The 18638-nt window shown below is 26.4% G+C and overlaps 1 long non-coding RNA gene across 1 annotated transcript in view; it reads left to right on the top strand.

Annotated features, from left to right (window-relative positions):
- Window positions 1-354: 354 nt before the first annotated feature.
- The window catches only part of LOC115034095, a 37684-nt gene continuing 19400 nt past the window's right edge, over window positions 355-18638 (top strand). Inside the window, exons 1-2 of the long non-coding RNA XR_003839489.1 lie at window positions 355-413; window positions 3393-3433. This is a non-coding gene — a long non-coding RNA (uncharacterized LOC115034095). The remainder of the gene's footprint in view (window positions 414-3392; window positions 3434-18638) is intronic.

The following is an 18638-nucleotide window of genomic DNA, read 5'->3' as shown; positions in this document are numbered from 1 at the left end:
CTAGCAGGTCACGACACCAATTACGTTTGAGAAGTCAGACGGGGTTGAATTAAAAATACATAAATTATTTAAAAATGATGCAGCTATTCTAGTTACTCTGTGTAAACTATATTATTACAATATACCAATGTAACTACCATATTGTTCAAAGTGGTGTTAATTTCTCAGCTGTTTATTTAAGTGTGCACACTGCACAGTGCACATTATATGAATACGTACTTAATATGTTAAAATAATAGAGACTACCAATTGATTACGTTAATTAATTTATGTAATCAACAATATAATATGAATTGTTTGCTGTAAATTAATATAGATTATATTAAAAATAAATGTATTTATTTTGTTATGTTTAGATTGAAATTGAAAACAAAATTGAATCAATCGGTATTTCGGTGTGGATACTAGTAAAGGTAAGAATTTATGAATCAAGCTATATAATATTACTACCTATATAAACACATATGGTTAAATCGATTTATTTATTTTTATAGTAATATTTATAAAAAATTTAGTTTAGTCTTGGCTGCCACTGAAGTGTGTAGTAAATTAAGACGAATACATTAAATAAATTAGCAATGAAGTCATATAGGTGGTGCTTTTGGTATTTCGTTTGTATGGGTATTAAAATGTTGATACCACGGTTTAACTAGTAACTGGATACTAGTTGATGCATTCTATAAAATACACTCCGTGAATTCAAGAGCTGCAAATTATTATTATCTTTAAATAATGTGGCACGTCATTATTGTTTCGTAGACGAATGAGTTTTTTTTTTTTTTTATGAGAAAAGGATCTGTTAATGTTTGTTAACGATGCAACTCATTATTGTTATTTTCCCCTGTAAAACGATCGATCTATCTGCTACTTACATGACATATGTACACATTTTGAAAATACATTGGTTATAAAAGGTTTTATTTAATGAAAGGTGTCAGTATGTGTTTTTTTATGTTCTACATAATATTTACATATTATATGTATTTATTTTATTTTTGTTTCAAATCAATTCATAAAAACTAAGAGATATTGTTCTGTTTAAATGAAATATTTGTATATACTTCATGTATTGTGTAATAAATTATTATAAAAGTAAATAAAAATATTATTTTTCGTAGTCTTAATTTCATATTTATCATGAAAACGAAAGTTTGATTTATTGTACGATTTTTTTTTTAAATATTTGTGAAAAACATTACAATTTAGACTCATAGGTAATGTGATATAAAACATATTAAATGTATACCTATAATAAAATAATAGTAGTGATAGGTCATTATTGATTATTGATACCTACTAAAATAGTTTTAATAGAATATATCTACTACCTATACTGTAATTAAAATGGGTATTCACATAATTTATTGTTTACAATGTTTTTAATGATAAATTTGACGCTGTAAAGTTATTTTGTGTTTCATTTCGTTCTTTGAAAACATTAATTATTAATCTTCCATCATACTATGCCATTATTGTAAGCTAGACTATAATCCACTGGCTTATAATTTTCTGCAGGTTATTGGAAGGGTTCATAAATTAGATTAAACATTTACGAAAAATAATTGTTTATTCTAATATGTGATCGAAAACAATGTTAATTTAACTGACTTATTATTAAACTAAAAAAATTAAAAATTAATAACATGTTACATGATAAATTAAATCGTGATTTAGTTCATAAATGTACGTCGTGTATCTTTTAATACCTTAAAAATATATTGTTTTAGTAAACACTAATCGTTTCGACCGTAATAATCGTTAAACTCATGTTATTATCAACAATTTTGATATTTTATAGTGTATAAAGTATAATATAACTTTACAATATGTTTCATAAAACGTATATATTATTCACTTTTATTTTAATATCTGTACCTATAGATATATATATCTAAATGTTAAGTGGTTTATAACGTTGGTTGGTCTATGGTCGTGTTTGTATTTCCAAAGTTTAAAGTAGGTAGGTACATATATATTTTGTACGTCCCCCTAGTTATCAGGACACCGGTGACCTATAGCAGGTAGACACTAGACACAGCTTTGTAAAATTCAATCCGCTTTTTATGGTGGTAGTAGGACTGTGTCTGTCGATGACTGTCCACCATGCTGTATATTATACCACATATATACATTCTGCACATAAGACCTATCGTGTTAGTTCCACATAACGTGACCAGAAATTGTCTTTCGGTTTTATTTTATTGGCCAACGCTTAGGGCACGTTCAGGGGCGGAGCTATCCAATTTTCCGCATCTGTTCACGACGCGATTATTTGGATCGATATTTTCCCGCCGCCTGTTGTCGCCAACTATGGTGGCGGCGATGGTGTTATCGTCAGATAGTCTACAAAAAAGGTCTTTGGACCACTTCCAAGACTATCGGCCACGATGGTTCTTTACCGGTGACGACCATTTACAAATTATTGCCTTCGGAAGGTAGATTATATGGGAGGCAAAAGTCGAAAGTTTTTTCGGTGAAATAACAATATATTAAATTGTGTGCATGCTTTTGTAAAATTGGCCTGTGTTTTCCGAATTCATCGCCACTCAGCATCCCCTGTCTGAGTCGCATCTAATTGATATTCCATTAGCGTGAACCTGGAAAAAAAACATTCAAGATAATTTCTTTGTCTGTCGTGCACTGTCGTTTTTTTAAGTATATATTTTTCGTTTACTTTAGATTCTGAACGGAGTAGTGAAGAAGCTATTGGTTTTAAAATAATGTGTTTTTCAGAATATACTTCTTGGTTCTGTAAAATCGATACAAAAGTTGTGTATAAATAGCCTCTATATGAATGGAAAGTGTACGATAATGGTACTTTAAAGAGATCATTTCTATAAATGATTATTATCTATCGTGAAAATAGCGAAATTAAATTGGTTATTTAAATAAAATATATCCTTTGTAACTTCTCATTTGATAAAATAAATGTATTTTAATTGTTTTTACTTATTTTTAATAAGACTTTTTAGTTTTAGATAATGCATTTAAAATTGTTAGTGAAATACAACAGAATTTGAAAAATATAATTTCTATCAATGCTAAATACATATCAATAATATTTAATTTATTGTATATTTTGTTTTTATGAGCATTTAAAATTTAAAAAACAACCAACTATTATAACTTATTAACTGAACTATACTTTATATTTGCGACCTATGTTGTATCTGTGAAGTGCCTATAGTTTCCATGTTGCCTGTTGGATATTTATTTTATAATTTGGTTGGAACAAAAATATAAGTTTTCATCAAATTTTTGAAAGCTGTCTTGAAAATGTCCATAAGTATTATTAAGATACGTATTAAGTCTACCGATCATGTTAATAATATTAAGTACATGCGCTTATTAAAAGTATTAGTTGTAAGTATAATTGATTTTTGTTTATTCAGTTTAACTTTTACTGGTCTACACGGAGATTTACAATATAAGGGTATGTAATTTAAATATAGAATATAAAGTTGACGTTATACTTTTCGTCAATATAGTAAAGGTTTGATCCAAAAACATCATGTAAAAAGTTTTGAATCCATCTAACAAGTTTAATCCATTTCTCCCAAATATAAGCAAGATAATGGCTGCTTATAAATGCTCGTAAAAGTATACCGGAAAATGTTTTTTGTTAGTTGAACATTGTATGCCTTACCCGAAATATAATTAATAACTGCACAACTGTATTTAGTAGTTACTGTCCGATTCAATTGGATTATTCATAAGGCCGCCTGTGACACTATATCATTGTACAATTTACTTAATAATAATAATATAGTTTTCACAATTTTATATGAGTATAGTACAATACAGTACATCATCGGTATATATAAGCATTAAGTATGGTGTAATAAAAAAATGTATGTGTGTATTTTTATTATAAGGTTCATAATTTTAGTTACCTATCTAGATTTTTCACATCCGAGTTATAAAGTTACGTTAAATTCCATCGTCATATTTTTCAGTACAATAAAAATTCAAACACACTATGTAAACCTATAAAAAAAAACACAAACACATTAACAGTTACTGTTTTTCTGTTTATTTGACGCACGTAGTATATTTATACATTGAGTAATACTAATAAAGATCATGCTTGAGCATGAAGGGTTAATATGATTTTTATGTTGATCGAAAGGTTATGTTTATATATATATATATAATGGATTTGAAGAATAATTATTTTAACGTTATAATCTGTATAAAACAAATGGTTTTAAACTTTCAAATGATAATTTACCGTTTTTCATTGTTATTGTTGAAAATGTTATACAATAGGTATTAGTTATTATTTGCATATTCACTATTCACATGGGGGTATTCACTATTAGTTCGAAAATATTGGTCGATTTTCTGTTTTATTTAGCATGCACTGAATGAATAATGTACTTGCAAAGTACTATTGAATGAAGTACTACTTAAAATGTTAATGCAACATTAGATATATAAATATATTTACATATTTCAATGCAATATTATAATAATATTGTATGAAGTAGGGTCAGAGATAATGTTCTGGTTGATAGTAATCTGTGATTAATTATCAATTTATCATAATAAGTAACTAAGCAATAACAATAATTTTAATTTTAACGTAATGTTTACCTAGGGAATATTATAATCAATAATAATGTAAAGATAACAATCTGTTATACCCATATACAATTTTTATATTATAGTATTATTGTAATTTATTGTATGAAGATAATCCTCGGCATCTGGATCATTGGTTGACAAATAATATTATTTTATTTTACTCTGAAAAGAATTATTTTAAGTAGTGTTATTGCCTACACGATGGAAGAGAGCATTTTTACAAAGTCAAGCTTTGTGTTCATTTTTTCATGTTATATTTAGTTTAATCTATTTTTTCATATTATAAAGAATGTAGATTTTATGTTAATTAAAAAAATATCATCAGAAGTGAGGCTACTATCTATATAGAGATATTATTATTATTGTAAGTACCTAACACTAAAAAGGGTTGTGATTTATGATGAATGTAAGTGATTTAAATACATAATACAATAACTGGAGTAATTAAAATTAAAGAAAATGACAGGACTAAGTTCTGTTTTATAAGTATTTCTTAACATTTAACTTATTTTGACTTTTGTTGTTGTATAATACTTTTTTTTGAAATATCTGAATTGAATATTACTTTACTCTTTGATTGGTAATTCTAAATGTAAACAAAAGAACAACATCTTCATTTTTGGACAATTTAAGACGTTATAGTTCCTATGATTTAAGGGGCCAAGCATTTCGGAAGCTTATATATTGAGAAATATCAGAGTAAATATCTGATGTATAAATTGAATAAAGTTTTTCTAAAATATTTTATTATTTTACTTTTGTTTATTTTAATAAAAATACTTACATGCATACAAGCACTGAAATCGTTTTTTTCTAACAACTTTTGAAGGTTGTTAAGCGTTCTAATATTTTATCAGTACTTATTTATATTGATTATTAAATGGAAATTGATGGAATTTTAGGAACAATTTTTGTAATTTTGGGTTTTGACCCATTTTTTGTCGAATGTAAGTTCTTTTATATATTTACTTCACAAATCATTAATATGCACTAAGGCATATTTATGAATACATTTTATAATTTTGTATTTATATGTATTGAGGTACTCTACCATTGAAGTAATTTCTTGTCTTTAAAGTGGCTCCGGGGAGTTGATCGGAGTAAAACCACAGCTTTTAGAAACACACGAAAATACGACATTTCAGTGTAAATTATACATTAATACGTGTGGTTATATAAGTAAAATATACATCAAAAACTTTTAAATTTGGTATAAGTAAGTAGTAGGTAACACATATTATTTTCATGTTAATTTAACATTTTTAGAACGTGATCACTAAAGTAAACTAAGAAGAGATCAGAACCTTTTTTTAAACGATGTGAAATGTTTTAAAATAAAAGAATCGACATGTAGTATGTATGTGCATTGTTTAATACTGGTTTACTTAATTAAAGCGAGTGAAGTAAATCGAACATTAAACACTCAGTATATGCGTAATTTTGATTGTACACATCAGTCATTTGTCATATTAGTTTTGTGTATTAATTATTTGACTTCTTAAAAAATATTGTATCTTACTATCTATAGTAGGTATTTTCAAAAAATATAATTGCTGTACTTCGTATCCATTTTTACATACACTCTCGTTTATTTAGTCTGATGGAAATGTTTTAAATTTTATTATTTTCTCAAGTAGACATTTTATAAAAATATTAATGAATTTTTCCTGTAATATTCAGATTATATATTTTACTCGTTTTATTTTATTTTCAGAAGCATATTATAACCATTTTTGACACATTAAAATCCAAGTTGTAAATTGTAAAACCTAATTTTATTTATGAAGGACGAAGGTGAAATGTCGAAATTAAATGTAATATTTAATTTTTTCTTTAAACATTTCCTAACTGTGATCTTAAGGTAGTTAAAGTTTAGTGAGTATTAGTCGTAGTTTGGTACTTAGTATATTAAATACCCTTTAAGATATAATTTTGTTACAAGTTGAATTTACTGTTTTTATGTTTTCAGATTAAATAGTTAAGCCCAAAAAATACAAAATTATATTTTCTAGATTAAACCCCAGAAGTTGTAGTGTGATATTTTTGCATAAGTATCGTGTCTTATAATAAAATGTTTTGCGTTGTGTATATTGTTATGTTTCAATGTTTTAGACCGGCTTGTAGTATTTGCTAATTTATGTTTAATTCACTGAACTGTAATTGTTGCAGACATTCAAAAGTTTTCTGTAAACTCGTCATGTAATCATTTAATTTTTGTTAGAAATAAATCATGTTGGCTGCAAACTTTTATAAGGTTGATGGAACTGTTGGTTAGAGCGTTATATTTTACTCTATGTACTATGACGCAGGTCACATTGATTTTATTACAATATTATTGTCTATTACTTAAGTATTTTGATATTTTGTTTTTACTAAAGGTACATATATAATAATCACTATTCGTTTTTAAAATTAAATAATGTTTGCATATAATCATGTTAACCCATTACCTAAACCCACATTTTAATGTCTAGTTGAATATGAGTGTTTAAGACTGTAGATTATATAATGAAAACTAGTTTATACTCTTCATATAAATCATATTTTGTTGGGGAGTATAAATATAAGGGCTATTTTAGAATACATCGATCAAGGAAAGGGTGACGTCGTCGGAAATGATACAATTTTGAGTACAATTTCTGGTCTCTAACTTACGCCGTATTGCACAAGATTATTATCACACAGCGTCTCTACCACCATATTTAGTTTACGTGTGCACACATTACATTCCGCGACCCAATCATTTTTCTGTCGTTCGATCGATTATATTCGTCTTTGACCATTTATCCAAATATATCATATTTTTTTTGTCACATGAGCTAATATTATAAAAGTTTAATTTCCAATATAGATACTTTTTGACTAGCGTTTCCTATATTTTCAAAGTTTATAAACGTATTATATAATTAACTACCAGACACGGCAATGCGTTGCTATTGCTAGGTTTTTGTGATTATGCGAGCAGTATATTACCAGGTAGGCACTACTATCACGCGGACTTCGCGTGATGCATACGTATAAGTGTATAATTTAACTCTAAAGTATCAAAAAATGCAAAATATTGGTCCACTGAAACTGTGGTCCGAACTCGATACATTCTGTACTAAAATTCTTCCCAAGGTTTAATCTGTACCAAATTTCATCGCAACCAGATGAACGGTCTAGTAATGAATAAAGGACACAAGTAGTCGGGTATTATAAACATTTTTTGTCTTTTCTACATATTATACATAGATAATAATTATTGTCTTCAGTTTAATATCAAGTAATTTATTTATTTTACTTTCTATTTGAAGTACATAAATAATATGAGTTATACTTTTTTTAATTTTTTTGTTAATGCAGGAAATACGAATACAATAATTAGTATCATCTGAAACACATTTTTCATTTCCAGAGCTACCTACGTTTTTATGCACCAGAAACAAAGAAATTCAATTTCATCTTAATTTCAGTCTTATAGATATTACACTTATTGATAAGTAGATTCAAACATTTCAGTGTGATCCCCATAAAATTGTATCGTGATTACATTTTCTATATCTAAAATACTTCAGTAGTGCCGTAGACGCTGATTACTTTGAACGTATACATATTTTTAACACAAGACACAACATTATTAGGAATTTTACTAAACAATTACTGTTTTACGATAACCGATCATCACAATAGAAATACCTTTAATCTTTTTCTGTTAATTTTATATGGTAGTTTAACCTAGTTATATATAATAAATATTCCTAACTTAGTACACACTACTGTACATAATAATATTATACTAACTATTAACTATAAGGACTAAAAATCTAAGTATAATTTTACATTAAAACAGGTCTGTTTTCTTAACCTAACTTTAAATTCTAGTAATGTTTATATATGACAACACGCCTATTTTTAAATTTAGTTTATATTTCTAAATACAAATAAATGGCAGGTACAATGTACCTGGTACATTCTACAATAATGGCATATTTTCATACATGTCATGTCACAAATATTTTTAATACAAAAATTTAACGGTAGATAAACCCAAAAGATTTGATTTACAGAATTCTTGGATTGCTATGTAAAATATTTAAGATAAATTCCTTATACACGTATGTCTAGAATTTAATCCTAAAGTCGACATTTTATAAATTAAATACCACAAAATGTAATACTATGGACATTTAGTAATGATGATAATAATTATAATTATACAATTTTGTTTAAAATAATTAATAATTTATGATTTTGATAGAACGTGGTTGATCGAACGTGATTATTTGCCATATGTTTCATGTAGCATTTAGGAGAATTGGGTTATTAAGTTACTGTACTAACTTTAAATGAGAATTTTTCGATTTGCGTAGCATATATTTTAAGAAAATGAACGGAGAGTTTAGTAAAAGTTCTAAATTCTAACAAAACCTATTTTAGTTATATTGTTGTTTTTCAGAAAATAATAATCATTCTAGATTCTATACATATTTGTAGACTAAATATCTGATTAAGTCTTATAATCAGAACTTGAAATCGTTTTAAATATCGATAAAAATCTTTAAAAATCATCTAAGTAATCAAAACTGATATTGAGATCAAAAAAAATTCAAATCGATAATTTATACTAAAATAAAAATCGTTTTACAATTTTTATAATATTCAAATCAATTAAAAAAAAAAAACAATTCAAATTTAATATTCAATAACAACCTATTGGCTATATGCCTATAATGTTGTTTATATATAGGTAATAATAAATAACTAATATTTTGTTTTATTAGGTCTGTTACGCAATTACGCAAATGACGATTTCTCGTAGTTAGAAATCAAAATTAAAATCGTAAAAATCTAAAATTAATAAAAAAGAAAAATTATGTTCAAAATCTAATTGAAAATCATAATACAATTAAATCGGTTTTTGCTACAATATAAAAATCATAAAACCATAAAATCAATATATTATTATTTTACATTTAAATCAGAAAACAACAAAATATATCGATAAGTAAAATTGACATTAAAATCAAAATTTTTCAACTTGATTTCAAACTCTGCTTTTATATTGTATATTATAAAATGTATTATGTTAAAATTTAGCCTTTTATATTATGTATACAATATTCAAATTTTAATCATGCCATATTAGATGTAATACTTATGTGGGTTAAAAGTTAAATTATTTTAAAACTAAGATATTGTATAAAGTAATTTGCAATTATTCATTTTTGTACTTATATTTCCTTAATTTGTATTATCATTAAGTTTGATTGTTATATTTTTTATATTTTCATCGTAAATATTACGATGATATATTGTATTAAATATTTAAATATCAATGTTGAGTAATTTTTGAGATTTTTAAAATCAGAGTTTTTGATACAATTTAGCTTTTTGAAGTGTACTAATGCTTTGAAACCGAGAACAATAAAATCCATTAAAAGGGTTGAAAATGACCGAATTTTGGCAATGAAAACAATGCATTTCACTTAAACTCAATGGCTGCTATAGTTTATAACACTTAACTTTGTATTTAAAATAAATCCAAAATGTAATTGTCCAATAAAAGTACATAAATATCTAAGATAATTTTTCCAACTAAAAATAATCCCCTCGCCGTTAGTATTATTTATTTTATTACAATGAGTTTAAAATATAAAGTAAAACGTATACCTACCTTGTTATCTAATTTGGTGTTCAAAGCCTCAAGTTTGTAAATTTAACATTTTCATTTATGGTACGCTATACAGACTGCAGAGTACTGTCTTTTAGCTTTCCAATCTGCTTATGATGGCGTAAAGTAGTTAGGTGGCAGGATATTATGGCCCGAAGGTACAATAGTAGTCTTGCGAGTGCCGTTCAATCGAGTTATGTGAACCCCTTAGTGCGTGTGTGCGAATAGAGAGCGACTATATTGCGGTCGAAAGATTCTCGCGTTTTAAAAGAGGCGACAGGGGAGAAGATGTGGCCAAGTAATTTACGGCTTAGTTATTGGCAACGAAAATAAATTGACATAGAATACGGACACTTCTCTACAGTATAAACCATACGAGATGAATAACAAATTGTGAGTAGAGGTCTTCTTGTTTTTACTCATACGAATACATTATTATTATATTTCTTTTTTCCTTTTGAAATGTATAATATTATACTATTTCCAACACCTTTAACATTTAGATAACATGCCAAACAATATGCGATCCATGGTAGGTTTGACTTTTGGAATTAAAATGAATACGTTCTCTTGTTTAGGAGACGTGTTAAATAACTCAAACTTTACATTTGTACGCAAATGGTTGACTATTATACCGCTCAGAAAGAATATAGGACTGACGATTGTTATTTGATTAAAAACGTCCATCATTGTGTTCTGCATTCGTGGTAGTTTTCGTAATAAAGTTAATCATTCACAAGTCAATTTTAATTTATTATATTTTACCTAGCCTAACCTAAATGTTATATATAGATATTGAGCGCGTTTAATATTTTCAAAACACTAAATTGTGTTTATAAATTATATTTATTTAGTTTCTGCTTGTAAACAAATAATTGTTTTATGAATTCATTTAAAAACAGAAGATGATTGTGTTATCTTTATATGTGTAGATTATAGTTAAAATTTTCTTTTTTTGATGTACGGTTTAGATATAAAGTTATAGAGTCGGGAAAAACAATTCCCATTGTTTATTTATAGAAGATAATCATGGCACCTACGTTTTACTCCAAGTTAGTTTATGTTTATACATTTTTATTTACAACAAATGTCAAGTTAATAGAAATAAGTGTTTCCCAGTGGTAAACCTTCATTAAACCTATGTCCTCTTGAGATAATCCTCATACATAGTTGTACGTTTATTTTGTTAATGTCGAGGCATATTAAACACTAATTTTAGTTCTAAACGTTTGTATTCCTGAAATTCGCTTGCAATATTATGGTTGTTCAAGAAAACAAAATTTTAATGAGTTATTATTTTATGAATTTTTATAAAATTGTTTTAAAATTTAAGGTAAGATTCTTACCTTATCTTCTATATAAGATAGTATAATAAACTAAAAATTAATTACATTTTTTGTCTAATTTAAAATGATAGTAAAAAGTACCAAATTAGTTTTATTATCATCATCATCATCATCATTTTTATTATTACTATTATCATTATCTAATAAAATGTATCTATTGTGTAAAATTAATTTACTTATGCTAAGACATTTTTTTATGAATTGTATATTAAATATTAATATAGGAGAACATGGGATATTTTTTGGTAATCGGTTAATATTTGAAACGTAAAATGTAATTTTTTTTTCAAAATGTTTTTCTCTATCTCTAGAAACATTTGAAAAACAACCTCTTCAATGATTTATATAAAATGTTGAAACTTTCCTCTTGACCACGGAAAAGTGTAGAAAATTGTGAAATCAATAGGTAGGTACCTACCTTTATGATTTATATGTTAAAACAATCACCCTTACGACCTTACCTATTTCCCCTTACATTCATAACTCAAAAGCATTTTTTTCTTACGTATATAATTTCTAAGGAATGACTGAGTGTTGTTTTTAAAAATAAGTTGTGCTTTACTATTCATTGGAATAGTGGGTAGGCCGTAGGCATACACTATACTGATATTAATATTTCGATGATTACTCCGTCGCGAAGGTGTCATCTTTTAACAGTGGTTACGTTTGTCAGTCGGGATATGATGCCGAGGACGGTGATTTAAGGTTTGGTCTGGATGAGGAAAGGGGATAATTCGGTGTCAGTATAACGTGCGCTTCCGAATTAAAAGTCAAATTGTTTCCACCCAGTAAAAGCTCATTGTAAGGGTCCGAGGGCTATAAATCATCCCCTTGCCGCATTACCAGGCCATCGTTCACCACGCACTGCCGTCGCTATACTGACTAGGATTCGGCTTTAGTCACCGCTGCCCTCCACATGGTGGTCGTGTCACATTTTCAGCTTAGGTCAACCAGTGAATTCGACTTGTGATATCTTTCGTACAACGTTGTGCCCGTATTCTGCCTAGGGTATGTATTATGCTCGTGAGTTCAACACGTCACAACCCTTCGTTTCGTTTCATCGGATACTTTTCCTCGCTTGTAAAGATAAATCGTCTGACCTTGGCAGTTTTAATCTAGTTTTAACCACCTCGTGTGTGTAGTTATGCGCATGTGTATACCAGAGCAGTGGTGCCGTGGTATATAGGGGGTGAGAAATGGTAAAGTTTTGAACGTGACAAACAAGATTAGGACGTAGAACGTGACGATTATTCATCACGGTCTTTTGGAATTCGTTTAAACAATGGGACTACGCATAAGAGATATCCTCCTCGGATGAAAAAGAAAAATTTTAACCCAAATGTTTCATATGCTAAGAGCATTTTGAACGACGTGATGGGAGGCGCACAGGCTCAACTTTTTACACATCACCTTTATTTTGATACTGTTTTGGTTACGGCCCAAAATCGTTCAACATACAATTTGAGATAACTGTGTATATATTTGATTTGATGGATGATATTTCATAAATTATGTAGATCAAATACCAAGACATAAACGACCTAAAATTATTCGATTTCCGATCAGAATTATTATTTGCCGATTTATACAACTCCCATTTATAGAAACGTAAATACATTTGGTTTGAAACGTGTCAAATGATTCCATAACCATAAAGTATTATTTTTGCATTTTGCAAATAATTCGTGTACCTAACACAGAATATAATACTTGTATTTTATGAACATTTTTGTACTAAACTCATCAATGACTAAACTAAAGCGTAATTGTTGAATATTTTAAATAATAATTTTTTATTTCATTTTAATTTTTTCAATAATTTCTATCAAGGCTAAAATACTGTGTTTTTCAGATGATACTGTTATTCTATTGCAATCATAAAATATTGATAAATTAATAATTATATTCCAAAACCTAATAAAGCTTAAAATTAAATTTATGAATTCATGGTTTAATAATAATCTCCTTGAATTAAAGTTATCTAAATCTAAGCAAACTATTTTTAATATAGGTACCATCCAAGTTTTAAGCAAAAGTCTGATAAATAATTACATTATTTAACTGTAGTACCTACTGCTTAAATATTGGAAGAGTAAATTCCATTAAATATTTAGGACATTTATACTATATTGATTCCCGATTAAAATGAAAAATATATGCTTGTGTTAGGTACTAATCCGTATTTTTTTATAATAAGCATTTTTAGGATTAATATTTAAAAAAAAAAACTGATCCGATTAATATTATATACAATATACATTATATATTATATATAATATATAATTTCTATAATTAGTGATTTCATATGGAATCGAGATATGGGGGAAGGGGGTCTAAAATAATGTCCATTTATAGAAAAATTATAATAATCATAATACAATAATTAGGTATAAGATTTATTTTAAAATTGCCTATACAAAATATATAGTCTTACAAATACGGATTTTATATATATTTGGTATATAATGTACTCAATTTTGATCGACTCCTTAGCAATTGATGTATCATGCTATTAGATTTTAAACATAAAATATTTTTACCGATATGTAGGTAATCATAATTATAAGACTAGATTAAAAATAAATATATATTTATGTAATTGCATCATCTTATAATAACAAGCGTTTTGGACGCAAAAGTTGCCTAAATAGTGCAATATTATGCTTTTTAAAACCTAGAAATAATTAATATGATTCACTACTCTAATTTTATTTAATTTAACTATTACAAATAAAAGCACTGAATAGATTTACTATGGTAAAAATGACCTGCTTTTTGTTATTTCAATTGCGTTTGTATTTTATATTACTACTGTTGTTACAGTTATTAACTACTACATATAGTTCTATTTGCTTATAAACTTATAAACTTACTAACACTCTAACGCTCAAGAACTTTTAAAATTGTATACTCCAAGAGTACATTTGAGAAATATTATATTATGAATATTGAATACAACCAAATAAAAATGTTTTAAATTTATTTTTATCTGGTTATGCAGGCAATTTGTCACCTATTACTTGTCATAATATCTTGTAAAGTTAACGCTTGTAAAATTTAGTGAACCTATTTTGAAAAATCTTATATTGTATTAAACGATATGAAGGTTTACAACTTATAACTCTGTACAAACTATTTTCAAATTATAAGACAATACATTTTAAAAAGGTGTGTAATTAATATACAGTTATTATTCTGTTAAATCAGAATCATCTTATCAAAGTAACTTATCAAAGTTATCAAATCAGCAGATTCTTTTTTAATTTAAGTGAGCTTCTTCATCATTGTTGATAAGTGATAACATTCGATAGTATTTCCTTACGCTTAGGGAAATACTAAGAAAATTATTATACTAAAGATAATAGGCCTTCAAAATGTTATATATCTTCAAAACTTACTATCATGGACCTATTATCCTTAGTAGGTACCTATATAAAGTTAAAGAACTTAAAATTACTAGTTTGATTTAGAAACATCAAAACTTAGAATATTTCAACTACCTAGGTACTTAATAAAACCTACGTTAAAAAAAGTATAATTTTCGTTTGAAAAAAAAGTCGGTGTCGCCACAGGACATTACTTAAATAGTATAAAAAAAACTAAGTATTTTAAAATATGGTCCTTATTATTACTTAAAATGTCAAAAATAAGCATTTGAATACAATCATTTTTAAAGGAAAAAAATCATGGTGAGTATCCTTAGTGAATCAACCTGTGCTCATAATAAAATGTCATATATTTTAGAGAATTAAATAAAAGTGGATAATTTCTCTCACACACATATACTAATATACCATTTTATACGCATATTCATATCTGTAGGTTTATTATGATTTACGACCGTCATGCACCAGATATTATCATAAATGTATCTCGTACGATGATATGATGTTGTCACTGAAACTTTTTTAGTAATTACTCTTGTTAAGTATTTATATATAGTAAAATACATTATTATTGCATTCGTCAAGGTTTCCAGTGTGTTGTGTGAATTGTGAGTCAATTGAAGTAATTAATTGGACACATTTGTTTGTTGAATACATTTTTTCTAGATTCGATATACAGTTTGTGCATTTGTAAGTTCATACAAAATATTTAAATTACCCATTAAAGTTATTTGATAGAAACACTATTTAAATCATTATTATATATATATGATAAAAAGGATACTATTTTTGTTTGCCATGTGTAAAGCAACATTTTGTTATATTATATTGGTTACAACTTACAATTAAGATAGTAATATCTAGAAGATTATTTAGTGATAAATGCATAAAATATATTATATCATACTCATAAATAGTTTGATATTTATTTTAATCTTAACTATAATTGTTTATTTTGTATGAAAACCCTTAGGTATCTTATAACATAAATAATTAAAAATTCTAACCAGTGTTTAAATTTTTGATCACGTGATTCATGTTTCTAAATATTTTTCTATGTTATCCTTATTACTTATTGTTTTTATTTACCGATTGAATATATTTAAATAATAATAATAAAAGATACGTATACACGAACTAGTATCGTAATATTGAATACAAATTAGTTTTAATGAACAGAATACCTAAGTATTAGGACTGAGTATTATTAAAATATTATAGAGTACCTATCGTAATGTATCGTAGGTTACCTATACACCTAAAGATTTCCTTAAACCAGAGACCATCATTTTTATTTTTATTCTTATTATTTAAAAATAATTCATAATTCTGTAATTAAAATCATAGCTCCAGGTAATGATTCTCGGCAAGACTCACTATTTTTTTTTTTTAATTTTGTAAGTTGTTGTTAATAAAGTTCGCATTAGTATCTTACATAAAAGACTTTATCGCCTCAATCCTATCCATCTTGATGAGAAATGTGAAGAGAATTTTGGCCATAGTGCGTTAGTAATTTCGTTAACATCTTTTAAAAAAAGCTACACAAAGTAATTTTTATTACTAAATTAAAAGTTTTTTATAAAACATTTAAGATCCATGTCGTTATTTATCCCTGCTTACTTTTCATAAACTTTTTTTTAGTACACAAATATTAGTTCATTTCATACCGATGTTGTTATTATTTATGGATTGTTTTAGATATTTATATTAAAAATAGTAGCTATAGAAATTCTGATCTTAAATGTATCTTAATAATTATAACTTAGGAATGGAGGTAGTATAAATTAAAAAAAACAAGGTTTATTAATATATTTGTTTAAATTAAAAATGTAGTAAAGTCTTAAAGAAATTCTGTCGTACCTATTACACTCCATAAAAGTTAAACATATTTATATATTTATTTTTGCTGCAACCATGTTCGCTTATTGTTAATTTCTGTTTCTAAGTAGTCTTAAATTTTCTACGATCACTTTACTTACAATTACTTATGTTTAATAAATTATTATAGTCAACGTTAAGTTTCGATAATTTATGTAAGAATTTTAAAACTATTGTAATTAGAGTATCGTTTTAATATAACGATAATTTAGAAACTACTTACAGTAGTAACATGTTTTAAATGTTGATTATATATTAAATAATATAATACTATAATAATAGAATATGTATGTATAGCAAACCTAAAAAAAACTAGGGAATCTATATATAACATTAATAATTTATTATTTTATTGTTATTTAAATTCAACATAATATTGTGTGTTAAAAATTGTTCGACTTAATTAAATATTGAAACACGTTATAGATTACTATTACTGGTTAAATAATATGCGGTTAACGCATTTTGACTGTACTTTATTGCACGTCAGTTGAAATTAATGTTTTCACCATTAGCTTTATTTTGTGTTGTATTACACCCAGGGAAAAGCTGTTAATCTGAATCCAGGTCTTTTATTGAAGCATGGTAGGTACATGGATGCAGAACTGTAGTGGATAATGTTAATATTTGGTGACAGTTTTTAGTAGTTATATTTTTAGAAATGGGATATATAATAATTTTTACCAAGAACGTTAGATGCTTTTAGTTGTAAAATAGTAATCTGCTTGATTTTTTTCTATAATTTCATATAAGACCTGGAAAAAAGTTTTCACTAAAAATAGTTGCGGACATAAATAACAGTAAACTTAGAAAAGATATCAGTGTAAAACTTTTTATTTGATAAGTTGGTAAAAGGTTATGGGAAAAAATAACATTGTTCGTAATAATACGATAGTGCCATGAATGTAAATAAACGGACAAATAAATAAATAAATATAAGAAGTGAAATTAGTTATTATTTAGGTGATATCTACTATTTTTTCTGGTAGGTAATGTATAACAATTATTTTTATTTTGTCAGAAATTGGTATTATGTTGTATGATAGATAGTGTTTTAAATGGTTAATTTTTATTTTATTATAGATTTAAAAATTGAAGTTATTTAAAAAACAAGACGTTTAACGTTATTTAAATAAAAATCAAGAAAACCTCCTTTGTAATTTTATACGGGTTAAAATCTAATCCAATATAATATATTTTAAATAATGATCATATTATAGGCGAACCTTTACTGATGTATTATATTTCAAAGATGGGACAACAAATTTCATCATCAAAGGTGAAATTATTTTTGAAAATTGTTCTGTTATTTTAGAAGAAACATATAAGTAATATCATTAATATGGAAATCAATAAGATAGTGTTATTTAAAAACGTGCAACGATTAATTCACGAAAATCATAATACTATTTTAATTTAATCAAACTGCCAACACTCATTTTATTAAGAAAATATGGATTTGCTATATATATATGTACACATTACAGCAAAAGATAATTTCTTTGTCTTGAGATTTAGGTCAAATTCTTTTGGTCCAGCATTCTACTATTGTGTTGTATGTGTATAAGTATTAATACATCAAGCGGTCACAAAGATCACGTATTGTGTAGGCCAAGTAGTACAGGCAAAGAAAAACTAATACTAAAAGTCTCCTCTATGAATATAAGTTGGGAACTTGACGTACAATTGACTTGCCTATATTTTCTGTCGCTGCTATTACTATGTAGGTAGGTATGTAGTGTATACATTGTATGCATCATATTTTCAGTTTTTCATGTAGCTCAATTT

This window comes from Acyrthosiphon pisum, chromosome A2 (assembly GCF_005508785.2).
Source record: "Acyrthosiphon pisum isolate AL4f chromosome A2, pea_aphid_22Mar2018_4r6ur, whole genome shotgun sequence".
NCBI lineage: Eukaryota > Metazoa > Arthropoda > Insecta > Hemiptera > Aphididae > Acyrthosiphon > Acyrthosiphon pisum.
This window is presented reverse-complemented; position numbering and strand designations above follow the sequence as displayed.